Here is a 13,307-nt window from a genome sequence, read left to right as displayed (position 1 = left end):
TGCTTACATCTGTTTTGATCTTTCATTACCAATTATTGCAAATAAATTACTCTAGTGCTTATATCACGATGAAATATGCCTCTTCCAAACATGATCTGAGCCCATTACTCGAAAAACATCGTGACAGAAGATGAAGTGCACATGAGCGATTATTTTCTGATGCTTCGATGCCGGCTCTATGTCGCTTTGCTAAAATAATATCTTAGCACAAGACCTAAAGCTAAGCTGTACTCCTAGTTGCAGAGGATGGAGTGCTCCGACCCGAATACTATATTTCGTTGGTGGTTACGTCGGGTGCGAATGGCTGTTGTGAAAGCATCTCGATGGAGTATCTACATTTAATACTTGATCGCAGAACATTCCTTAAACCAAAATGGTGCCCGTAGAAGAAGGGGATCGAGTGCTCCTGCTTACATCTGTTTTGATCTTTCATTACCAATTACTGCAAATAAATTACTCCAGTGCTATATCACGATGAAATATGCCTCTTCCAAACATGATCTGAGCCCATTACTCGAAAAACATCGTGACAGAAGATGAAGTGCACATGAGCGATTATTTTCTGATGCTTCGATGCCGGCTTTATATGTCGCTTTGCTAAAATAATATCTTAGCACAAGACCTAAAGCTAAGCTGTACTCCTAGTTGTAGAGGATGGAGTGCTCCGACCCGAATACTATATTTCGTTGGTGGTTGCGTCGGGTGCGAATGGCTGTTGTGAAAGCATCTCGATGGAGTATCTACATTTAATACTTGATCGCAGAACATTCCTTAAACCAAAATGGTGCCCGTAGAAGAAGGGGATCGAGTGCTCCTGCTTACATCTGTTTTGATCTTTCATTACCAATTACTGCAAATAAATTACTCCAGTGCTATATCACGATGAAATATGCCTCTTCCAAACATGATCTGAGCCCATTACTCGAAAAACATCGTGACAGAAGATGAAGTGCACATGAGCGATTATTTTCTGATGCTTCGATGCCGGCTTTATATGTCGCTTTGCTAAAATAATATCTTAGCACAAGACCTAAAGCTAAGCTGTACTCCTAGTTGCAGAGGATGGAGTGCTCCGACCCGAATACTATATTTCGTTGGTGGTTGCGTCGGGTGCGAATGGTTGTTGTGAAAGCATCTCGATGGATTATCTACATTTAATACGTGATCGCAGAACATTCCTTCAACCAAAATGGTGGCCGTAGAAGAAGGGGATCGAGTGCTCTGCTTACATCTGTTTTGATCTTTCATTACCAATTACTGCAAATAAATTACTCCAGTGCTTATATCACGATGAAATATGCCTCTTCCAAACATGATCTGAGCCCTTTACTCGAAAAACATCGTGACAGAAGATGAAGTGCACATGAGCGATTATTTTCTGATGCTTCGATGCCGGCTCTATGTCGCTTTGCTAAAATAATATCTTAGCACAAGACCTAAAGCTAAGCTGTACTCCTAGTTGTAGAGGATGGAGTGCTCCGACCCGAATACTATATTTCGTTGGTGGTTACGTCGGGTGCGAATGGTTGTTGTGAAAGCATCTCGATGGAGTATCTACATTTAATACTTGATCGCAGAACATTCCTTAAACCAAAATGGTGGCCGTAGAAGAAGGGGATCGAGTGCTCCTGCTTACATCTGTTTTGATCTTTCATTACCAATTACTGCAAATAAATTACTCCAATGCTTATATCACGATGAAATATGCCTCTTCCAAACATGATCTGAGCCCGTTACTCGAAAAACATCGTGACAGAAGATGAAGTGCACATGAGCGATTATTTTCTGATGCTTCGATGCCGGCTCTATGTCGCTTTGCTAAAATAATATCTTAGCACAAGACCTAAAGCTAAGCTGTACTCCTAGTTGCAGAGGATGGAGTGCTCCGACCCGAATACTATATTTCGTTGGTGGTTACGTCGGGTGCGAATGGCTGTTGTGAAAGCATCTCGATGGAGTATCTACATTTAATACGTGATCGCAGAACATTCCTTAAACCAAAATGGTGGCCGTAGAAGAAAGGGATCGAGTGCTCCTGCTTACATCTGTTTTGATCTTTCATTACCAATTATTGCAAATAAATTACTCCAGTGCTTATATAAGATGAAATATGCCTCTTCCAAACATGATCTGAGCCCATTACTCGAAAAACATCGTGACAGAAGATGAAGTGCACATGAGCGATTATTTTCTGATGCTTCGATGGCGGCTCTATGTCGCTTTGCTAAAATAATATCTTAGCACAAGACCTAAAGCTAAGCTGTACTCCTAGTTGCAGAGGATGGAGTGCTCCGACCCGAATACTATATTTCGTTTGTGGTTACGTCGGGTGCGAATGGTTGTTGTGAAAGCATCTCGATGGAGTATCTACATTTAATACGTGATCGCAGAACATTCCTTAAACCAAAATGGTGGCCGTAGAAGAAAGGGATCGAGTGCTCCTGCTTACATCTGTTTTGATCTTTCATTACCAATTTTTGCAAATAAATTACTCCAGTGCTTATATCACGATGAAATATGCCTCTTCCAAACATGATCTGAGCCCATTACTCGAAAAACATCGTGACAGAAGATGAAGTGCACATGAGCGATTATTTTCTGATGCTTCGATGCCGGCTCTATGTCGCTTTGCTAAAATAATATCTTAGCACAAGACCTAAAGCTAAGCTGTACTCCTAGTTGCAGAGGATGGAGTGCTCAAACCCGAATACTATATTTCGTTGGTGGTTACGTCGGGTGCGAATGGCTGTTGTGAAAGCATCTCAATGGAGTATCTACATTTAATACGTGATCGCAGAACATTCCTTAAACCAAAATGGTGGCCGTAGAAGAAAGGGATCGAGTGCTCCTGCTTACATCTGTTTTGATCTTTCATTACCAATTATTGCAAATAAATTACTCCAGTGCTTATATCACGATGAAATATGCCTCTTCCAAACATGATCTGAGCCCATTACTCGAAAAACATCGTGACAGAAGATGAAGTGCACATGAGCGATTATTTTCTGATGCTTCGATGCCGGCTCTATGTCGCTTTGCTAAAATAATATCTTAGCACAAGACCTAAAGCTAAGCTGTACTCCTAGTTGCAGAGGATGGAGTGCTCCGACCCGAATACTATATTTCGTTGGTGGTTACGTCGGGTGCGAATGGCTGTTGTGAAAGCATCTCGATGGAGTATCTACATTTAATACGTGATCGCAGAACATTCCTTAAACCAAAATGGTGGCCGTAGAAGAAAGGGATTGAGTGCTCCTGCTTACATCTGTTTTGATCTTTCATTACCAATTATTGCAAATAAATTACTCTAGTGCTTATATCACGATGAAATATGCCTCTTCCAAACATGATCTGAGCCCATTACTCGAAAAACATCGTGACAGAAGATGAAGTGCACATGAGCGATTATTTTCTGATGCTTCGATGCCGGCTCTATGTCGCTTTGCTAAAATAATATCTTAGCACAAGACCTAAAGCTAAGCTGTACTCCTAGTTGCAGAGGATGGAGTGCTCCGACCCGAATACTATATTTCGTTTGTGGTTACGTCAGGTGCGAATGGTTGTTGTGAAAGCATCTCGATGGAGTATCTACATTTAATACTTGATCGCAGAACATTCCTTAACCAAAATGGTGGCCGTAGAAGAAGGGGATCGAGTGCTCCTGCTTACATCTGTTTTGATCTTTCATTACCAATTATTGCAAATAAATTACTCCAGTGCTTATATCACGATGAAATATGCCTCTTCCAAACATGATCTGAGCCCATTACTCGAAAAAACATCGTGACAGAAGATGAAGTGCACATGAGCGATTATTTTCTGATGCTTCGATGCCGGCTCTATGTCGCTTTGCTAAAATAATATCTTAGCACAAGACCTAAAGCTAAGTTGTGCTCCTAGTTGCAGAGGATCGAGTGCTCCGACCCGAATACTATATTTCGTTGGTGGTTACGTCGGGTGCGAATGGCTGTTGTGAAAGCATCTCGATGGAGTATCTACATTTAATACTTGATCGCAGAACATTCCTTAAACCAAAATGGTGGCCGTAGAAGAAGGGGATCGAGTGCTCCTGCTTACATCTGTTTTGATCTTTCATTACCAATTATTGCAAATAAATTACTCCAGTTCTTATATCACGATGAAATATGCCTCTTCCAAACATGATCTGAGCCCATTACTCGAAAAACATCGTGACAGAAGGTGAAGTGCACATGAGCGATTATTTTCTGATGCTTCGATGCCGGCTCTATGTCGCTTTGCTAAAATAATATCTTAGCACTAGACCTAAAGCTAAGCTGTACTCCTAGTTGCAGAGGATGGAGTGCTCCGACCCGAATACTATATTTCGTTGGTGGTTACGTCGGGTGCGAATGGCTGTTGTGAAAGCATCTCGATAGAGTATCATCATTTAATACTTGATCGCAGAACATTCCTTAAACCAAAATGGTGGCCGTAGAAGAAGGGGATCGAGTGCTCCTGCTTACATCTGTTTTGATCTTTCATTACCAATTATTGCAAATAAATTACTCCAGTGCTTATATCACGATGAAATATGCCTCTTCCAAACATGATCTGAGCCCATTACTCGAAAAACATGGTGACAGAAGATGAAGTGCACATGAGCGATTATTTTCTGATGCTTCGATGAGGGCTGGATGTCGCTTTGCTAAAATAATATCTTAGCACAAGACCTAAAGCTAAGCTGTACTCCTAGTTGCAGAGGATGGAGTGCTCCGACCCGAATACTATATTTCGTTTGTGGTTACGTCGGGTGCGAATGGTTGTTGTGAAAGCATCTCGATGGAGTATCTACATTTAATACGTGATCGCAGAACATTCCTTAAACCAAAATGGTGGCCGTAGAAGAAGGGGATCGAGTGCTTCTGCTTACATCAGTTTTGGGATTTCATTACCAATTATTGCAAATAAATTACTCCAGTGCTTATATCACGATAAGAATATGCCTCTTCCAAACATGATCTGAGCCCAAAAACATTGTGACAGAAGATGAAGTGCACATGAGCCATTATTTTCTGATGCTTCGATGCCGGCTCTATGTCGCTTTGCTAAAATAATATCTTAGCACAAGACCTAAAGCTAAGCTGTACTCCTAGTTGCAGAGGATGGAGTGCTCCGACCCGAATACTATATTTCGTTGGTGGTTACGTCGGGTGCGAATGGCTGTTGTGAAAGCATCTCGATGGAGTATCTACATTTAATACGTGATCGCAGAACATTCCTTAAACCAAAATGGTGGCCGTAGAAGAAGGGGATCGAGTGCTCCTGCTTACATCTGTTTTGATCTTTAATTACCAATTATTGCAAATAAATTACTCCAGTGCTTATATCACGATGAAATATGCCTCTTCCAAACATGATCTGAGCCCATTACTCGAAAAACATCGTGACAGAAGATGAAGTGCACATGAGCGATTATTTTCTGATGCTTCGATGCCGGCTCTATGTCGCTTTGCTAAAATAATATCCTAGCACAAGACCTAAAGCTAAGCTGTACTCCTAGTTGCAGAGGATGGAGTGCTCCGACCCGAATACTATATTTCGTTGGTGGTTACGTCGGGTGCGAATGGCTGTTGTGAAAGCATCTCGATGGAGTATCTACATTTAATACGTGATCGCAGAACATTCCTTAAACCAGAATAGTGGTCGTAGAAGAAGGGGATCGAGTGCTCCTGCTTACATCTGTTTTGATCTTTCATTACCAATTATTGCAAATAAATTACTCCAGTGCTTATATCACGATGAAATATGCCTCTTCCAAACATGATCTGAGCCCATTACTCGAAAAACATCGTGACAAAAGGTGAAGTGCACATGAGCGATTATTTTCTGATGCTTCGATGCCGGCTCTATGTCGCTTTGCTAAAATAATATCTTAGCACAAGACCTAAAACTAAGCTGTACTCCTAGTTGCAGAGGATGGAGTGCTCCGACCCGAATACTATATTTCGTTGGTGGTTACGTCGGGTGCGAATGGCTGTTGTGAAAGCATCTCGATGGAGTATCATCATTTAATACTTGATCGCAGAACATTCCTTAAACCAAAATGGTGGCCGTAGAAGAAGGGGATCGAGTGCTCCTGCTTACATCTGTTTTGATCTTTCATTACCAATTATTGCAAATAAATTACTCCAGTGCTTATATCACGATGAAATATGCCTCTTCCAAACATGATCTGAGCCCATTACTCGAAAAACATGGTGACAGAAGATGAAGTGCACATGAGCGATTATTTTCTGATGCTTCGATGAGGGCTCGATGTCGCTTTGCTAAAATAATATCTTAGCACAAGACCTAAAGCTAAGCTGTACTCCTAGTTGCAGAGGATGGAGTGCTCCGACCCGAATACTATATTTCGTTGGTGGTTACGTCGGGTGCGAATGGCTGTTGTGAAAGCATCTCGATGGAGTATCTACATTTAATACTTGATCGCAGAACATTCCTTAAACCAAAATGGTGGCCGTAGAAGAAGGGGATCGAGTGCTCCTGCTTACATCAGTTTTGGGATTTCATTACCAATTATTGCAAATAAATTACTCCAGTGCTTATATCACGATAAGAATATGCCTCTTCCAAACATGATCTGAGCCCAAAAACATTGTGACAGAAGATGAAGTGCACATGAGCCATTATTTTCTGATGCTTCGATGCCGGCTCTATGTCGCTTTGCTAAAATAATTACACCATGTAAATAAACCTTTGTTAAGTTCTCTCTAACTCTCGGCCAGTCTCTGCTTGGGTGACCACCGCCCAATATTGAAGTGCATGCAGCCCGACGTCTGACTCGGCTTTTCGCTACCCGTTGGTCCGCTACCGGAGCAGTACCAACGCAACACCTAGTTGCAGAGGATGGAGTGCTCCGACCCGAATACTATATTTCGTTGGTGGTTACGTCGGGTGCGAATGGCTGTTGTGAAAGCATCTCGATGGAGTATCTACATTTAATACGTGATCGCAGAACATTCCTTAAACCAAAATGGTGGCAGTAGAAGAAGGGGATCGAGTGCTCCTGCTTACATCTGTTTTGATCTTTAATTACCAATTATTGCAAATAAATTACTCCAGTGCTTATATCACGATGAAATATGCCTCTTCCAAACATGATCTGAGCCCATTACTCGAAAAACATCGTGACAGAAGATGAAGTGCACATGAGCGATTATTTTCTGATGCTTCGATGCCGGCTCTATGTCGCTTTGCTAAAATAATATCTTAGCACAAGACCTAAAGCTAAGCTGTACTCCTAGTTGCAGAGGATGGAGTGCTCCGACCCGAATACTGTATTTCGTTGGTGGTTACGTCGGGTGCGAATGGCTGTTGTGAAAGCATCTCGATGGAGTATCTGCATTTAATACGTGATCGCAGAACATTCCTAAACCAGAATAGTGGTCGTAGAAGAAGGGGATCGAGTGCTCCTGCTTACATCTGTTTTGATCTTTCATTACCAATTATTGCAAATAAATTACTCCAGTGCTTATATCACGATGAAATATGCCTCTTCCAAACATGATCTGAGCCCATTACTCGAAAAACATGGTGACAGAAGATGAAGTGCACATGAGCGATTATTTTCTGATGCTTCGATGAGGGCTGGATGTCGCTTTGCTAAAATAATATCTTAGCACAAGACCTAAAGCTAAGCTGTACTCCTAGTTGCAGAGGATGGAGTGCTCCGACCCGAATACTATATTTCGTTTGTGGTTACGTCGGGTGCGAATGGTTGTTGTGAAAGCATCTCGATGGAGTATCTACATTTAATACGTGATCGCAGAACATTCCTTAAACCAAAATGGTGGCCGTAGAAGAAGGGGATCGAGTGCTTCTGCTTACATCAGTTTTGGGATTTCATTACCAATTATTGCAAATAAATTACTCCAGTGCTTATATCACGATAAGAATATGCCTCTTCCAAACATGATCTGAGCCCAAAAACATTGTGACAGAAGATGAAGTGCACATGAGCCATTATTTTCTGATGCTTCGATGCCGGCTCTATGTCGCTTTGCTAAAATAATATCTTAGCACAAGACCTAAAGCTAAGCTGTACTCCTAGTTGCAGAGGATGGAGTGCTCCGACCCGAATACTATATTTCGTTGGTGGTTACGTCGGGTGCGAATGGCTGTTGTGAAAGCATCTCGATGGAGTATCTACATTTAATACGTGATCGCAGAACATTCCTTAAACCAAAATGGTGGCCGTAGAAGAAGGGGATCGAGTGCTCCTGCTTACATCTGTTTTGATCTTTAATTACCAATTATTGCAAATAAATTACTCCAGTGCTTATATCACGATGAAATATGCCTCTTCCAAACATGATCTGAGCCCATTACTCGAAAAACATCGTGACAGAAGATGAAGTGCACATGAGCGATTATTTTCTGATGCTTCGATGCCGGCTCTATGTCGCTTTGCTAAAATAATATCCTAGCACAAGACCTAAAGCTAAGCTGTACTCCTAGTTGCAGAGGATGGAGTGCTCCGACCCGAATACTATATTTCGTTGGTGGTTACGTCGGGTGCGAATGGCTGTTGTGAAAGCATCTCGATGGAGTATCTACATTTAATACGTGATCGCAGAACATTCCTTAAACCAGAATAGTGGTCGTAGAAGAAGGGGATCGAGTGCTCCTGCTTACATCTGTTTTGATCTTTCATTACCAATTATTGCAAATAAATTACTCCAGTGCTTATATCACGATGAAATATGCCTCTTCCAAACATGATCTGAGCCCATTACTCGAAAAACATCGTGACAAAAGGTGAAGTGCACATGAGCGATTATTTTCTGATGCTTCGATGCCGGCTCTATGTCGCTTTGCTAAAATAATATCTTAGCACAAGACCTAAAACTAAGCTGTACTCCTAGTTGCAGAGGATGGAGTGCTCCGACCCGAATACTATATTTCGTTGGTGGTTACGTCGGGTGCGAATGGCTGTTGTGAAAGCATCTCGATGGAGTATCATCATTTAATACTTGATCGCAGAACATTCCTTAAACCAAAATGGTGGCCGTAGAAGAAGGGGATCGAGTGCTCCTGCTTACATCTGTTTTGATCTTTCATTACCAATTATTGCAAATAAATTACTCCAGTGCTTATATCACGATGAAATATGCCTCTTCCAAACATGATCTGAGCCCATTACTCGAAAAACATGGTGACAGAAGATGAAGTGCACATGAGCGATTATTTTCTGATGCTTCGATGAGGGCTCGATGTCGCTTTGCTAAAATAATATCTTAGCACAAGACCTAAAGCTAAGCTGTACTCCTAGTTGCAGAGGATGGAGTGCTCCGACCCGAATACTATATTTCGTTGGTGGTTACGTCGGGTGCGAATGGCTGTTGTGAAAGCATCTCGATGGAGTATCTACATTTAATACTTGATCGCAGAACATTCCTTAAACCAAAATGGTGGCCGTAGAAGAAGGGGATCGAGTGCTCCTGCTTACATCAGTTTTGGGATTTCATTACCAATTATTGCAAATAAATTACTCCAGTGCTTATATCACGATAAGAATATGCCTCTTCCAAACATGATCTGAGCCCAAAAACATTGTGACAGAAGATGAAGTGCACATGAGCCATTATTTTCTGATGCTTCGATGCCGGCTCTATGTCGCTTTGCTAAAATAATATCTTAGCACAAGACCTAAAGCTAAGCTGTACTCCTAGTTGCAGAGGATGGAGTGCTCCGACCTGAATACTATATTTCGTTGGTGGTTACGTCGGTACGAATGCCTGTTGTGAAAGCATCTCGATGGAGTATCATGTTTACTAGTTGACCGCAGAATGTTCCTTAAAACAAAAAAGGTGGCCGCAGAAGAAGGAATGGAATGCTCCGGCTTACATCTCTTTTCCTCTTTTATTACCATTTATTTTTAATAAGTTTATTTTAAATATATTTTAAGCAAAATTATTTTAAATAATATCTTATTTCGCGTGCATCGCGTTGAGATTATGCTTTTTTTTTTTAACATGATCTGAGTCCATTGCTTGAAATAAGATTGTGACAGAGAAGGAGTGCAGATGACCGATTTCTTTTTTTTTTTTTTCTGAAGCTTCGTATGCCGGTTTACTCTATTGCGCTTCTCTAAAAAAATATATGATTACACGATTTAAAGCTAAGCTGGACTTGTGGTTACAAAGGATAAAGCTTGCTCTGGTTTCAATATGATATTTCGTTTCTGCTTACGCCGAGAAAAAATGGCTATTGCGATATCATCTCGATGAACTACCTCTGCTCAATACTTGACCGCAAAACGTTGCTAAGGTAAATTAATTTACACTGCGAAAGCAACAAATTTCGGTAACCAGCCTATCCGGCTGCGTTATATGGCGACTGTCTTGCATATCTCATGATCTCGAACGCTATGCAGCTGCCATAACGCTTTCTAAATTAACAGTTGGCACCCTGCTTCTTCGCCACCAACCGAGGAATCTTCAATTTCCTTTTACTAGTCTGCATACGTTAATCCCAACCTTACACCACCCCTTTTATGCGCAGTCATCAGCTTCTTCGGCCCCTCAATACCACAGTTTGGACCAGGTCTTCGCTAAGCGCTGTCCCACCTCTTTAGCGCTTGAATTACAACTAAAACAGCTTTAACATCGTTCCTCCGTGTCTGTGCTCAAACAGCCTTGCAAATAACTTTGTCCTCAGATCTGAATATCCGCCTTACAATCTTTCTTGGCGTATTCTAAATAGTCATATGCCCTCGACGCGTAAAGATATTTGGACCAGCCTACCTGGCCTGCCCTTCGTGATGTTCACCTGCGCTCTGGCGGGGCCCACTACTACGTCTGTGGCCCATGGCTACAAACGTCCCAGTAGTAGGTACAGTTATGTACATTCTTATTGTTGATCATCACACATTGGCAGACTATAAGCATGTGAGAGCATAGAGCAGCCATAGGGCTAAGGCACTTCTCAAAGTGACATAGATGTGACGTAACTTACCAAAGTGAAGATCTCGGAGTAGATTAGGCCCGCTCTATTTCATCATCGTGCATCGAAAGCTCGCTGACGGTTGACGCAACTCGTGTTAGCGTTCAGTGAAGCGTTTCAAGCTCATGTTGGTCTCATGGTGCCATGCTAGTGGTTCAAATGTATGTGCCGTCGAGACCTAAAATCGAGCAAAAGGCGCTATAGAAGTGAACAAACTCCACAGGGTCATTTAAATGTTGACTCCTTGAATGACATGAAAGGTCGTAGGCATGAGTTTTCCAGTGGTACCCTAACCGGTTATATATGGCAAACAAAAATTGAAGAAGTCTGTAAGATAACCGCGCTAACTGTTTCTGCAGTGCTGCTTTCTCCAGTTATTAGTTCGTGGCCATCAGATGTCTTTACGTCTGACTTTATAAACAAGAATACGTCAAGGATAAACTCATGCATGATCGCGTTTTCAATATTGCATCTCGTTTTATGGGCGGCCTCTGCCATTCTACATTACGGAAGCCCTGGGGAATGCATGGGTTCTTGTCTTATCGTTCTGGGCCTTTTCAGCGAAATGCTGGCATGAGGTCAAAATTAATCAGCATGCCTTTTATGACATTTTGACAGAATATTATCCTTTAAAATACCTGACGTAACACTGATGCCGATGGTAACACTACATAAGCATCCTTAAGGTGCAGTGTGCACGCCGGAGGTTTTTGCTCACAGACGTCTTTTGACGCATATACTTGTTTCTGCATATCACTCATCAGCACTGTCCTCACAGCCGTGACAACCCCATTAAGACACTTCCGTGGTTGCAAAGACCCCTTAAAAGACTGCGCTAGTGTCGTCAGCTATTTGCACCGTGGCATCATGCATAGTGCCTAATTTACGCATAGTCTTCCTGATAAATTGAGTGCAGCCCACCTTATAAATTGTGTCCTTGGTATTCTTTAGCATTTGAACTTAAATGATTGGTTTCAGTGATTCCACAATGGTCACTAACACTTCTTAGACCAGCTGTAATCTGCTGCACACATGATTTGTCCGCCCAAGATTCATAACCATTAATGTAGCCAGGCACTACAATGCAATACATCCAACACGCAGGTATAGGTTTTAGTTAAATTTAAATGACTTAACAACTGGATCTATATGGTGTTTATGCAGACAGGAAGACAGTTTAGTTAGTCCAGGTACAAACACGAGTTAATGACGTCGTAGCTGAAATTTAAAAATAAAAGACATTTGCACGGCATGTAATGGAAAGGCATTAGCAATAACGGACTAGATTCTAAGACAAGGCAAGGGTAGCAGAGTGCGGCAGAAATTTAAGGGGTTGGATGAAATTAAGAACATTGCGGGTATAAAGTGGGTCGCTTTTGACACAGGAGCGAGTCGTTGATTGGGAGAGTTCTCGTCCCTGTAGCCGGTGCAACCAGGCTAATGCTACTCATGCTACGTCATTATAACAGGCAAATTACTGTATTATTTCTCGCCAGATGACTCCAGGAAAGTAAGTGTTTCGGCAGTCTTCGCATGCAGTACACCGTTTCTGACGCTTTACTGCTGCGGCTCTTGGTTAACTTAATAAAGAGAAATATAAGGGATGGTGAAATGTTATTCGGACTCTGGGAGTTCTTGCGCTTGTACTGCTCCTAAATCAAGCGGTTTAAGCGCTTCAGATCACAAGTTTTGTCCCTGGAGCAACGCATTTAGGCGCGCGAGCAGCCTTGAAGTAAAATGACTTGTGCCCGACATGAGAATGAGTGCGCGGCTTTACAAAAGCGAGGTACGTATAAAGGTGGAAGAAAGATAAATAAAGGAAAATACGTATAGGCAGTAATTATTTTTACCGCTTGAGTTATGTCTGCAGACCTCGGACATAAAGAATTCAACGACATTTTCAAGATTTTGGTCAGAAGAGCCCTTATAGATGGGAAAAACTTGGCTAAATATGGCGTCTTAAGTACCATCTAGGCCAAGGCGAAGTTCTGGTAACCTATCACATCGATAACAACTTTGATCACTCGTTATTTATTCTGCTCCACAGTGCCGTCTTTGCAGAAGTTAATTGACTTGCCGACGCTACTGTGGACAACGTTCACAGGCGATACCGCACTGCCACCAACCTGACGCACACGCTTGGTATGGGACCAATAATTCATCACTAAAAAATTATGTACGGCAATCCATTAAGATAATCCATATTGCTTCAGAAAATCAGCCAATTTGTATGCAATTTGACCGACAGATCCGACAAGCTCTTCTAACAAAAAAAATAAAAAAAAGATTTAGTTATCAGGTAGGTTATACTTAACGATGCGCTGTGGATTGTACAGACATCA

General features: G+C 41.8%; 1 protein-coding gene across 3 annotated transcripts in view; it reads right to left on the bottom strand.

The window, feature by feature from the left end:
• The window catches only part of LOC146197819 (uncharacterized), a 129,951-nt gene that overhangs the window by 108,247 nt on the left and 8,397 nt on the right, over positions 1-13,307 (bottom strand). For all 3 annotated transcript variants that reach the window (XR_014704899.1, XM_084593053.1, XM_084593052.1), the window contains exon 3: positions 10,978-11,143. The gene's annotated coding sequence lies outside the window, so the exon portion shown is untranslated. The remainder of the gene's footprint in view (positions 1-10,977; positions 11,144-13,307) is intronic.

The sequence above is a fragment of the Amblyomma maculatum genome, chromosome 2 (assembly GCF_055883805.1).
Source record: "Amblyomma maculatum isolate TAMU_Amacu chromosome 2, ASM5588380v1, whole genome shotgun sequence".
Taxonomy (NCBI): Eukaryota; Metazoa; Arthropoda; class Arachnida; order Ixodida; family Ixodidae; genus Amblyomma; species Amblyomma maculatum.
Note: the sequence above shows the minus strand (reverse complement) of the source record. Positions and strands in the feature narration are given on the sequence as shown.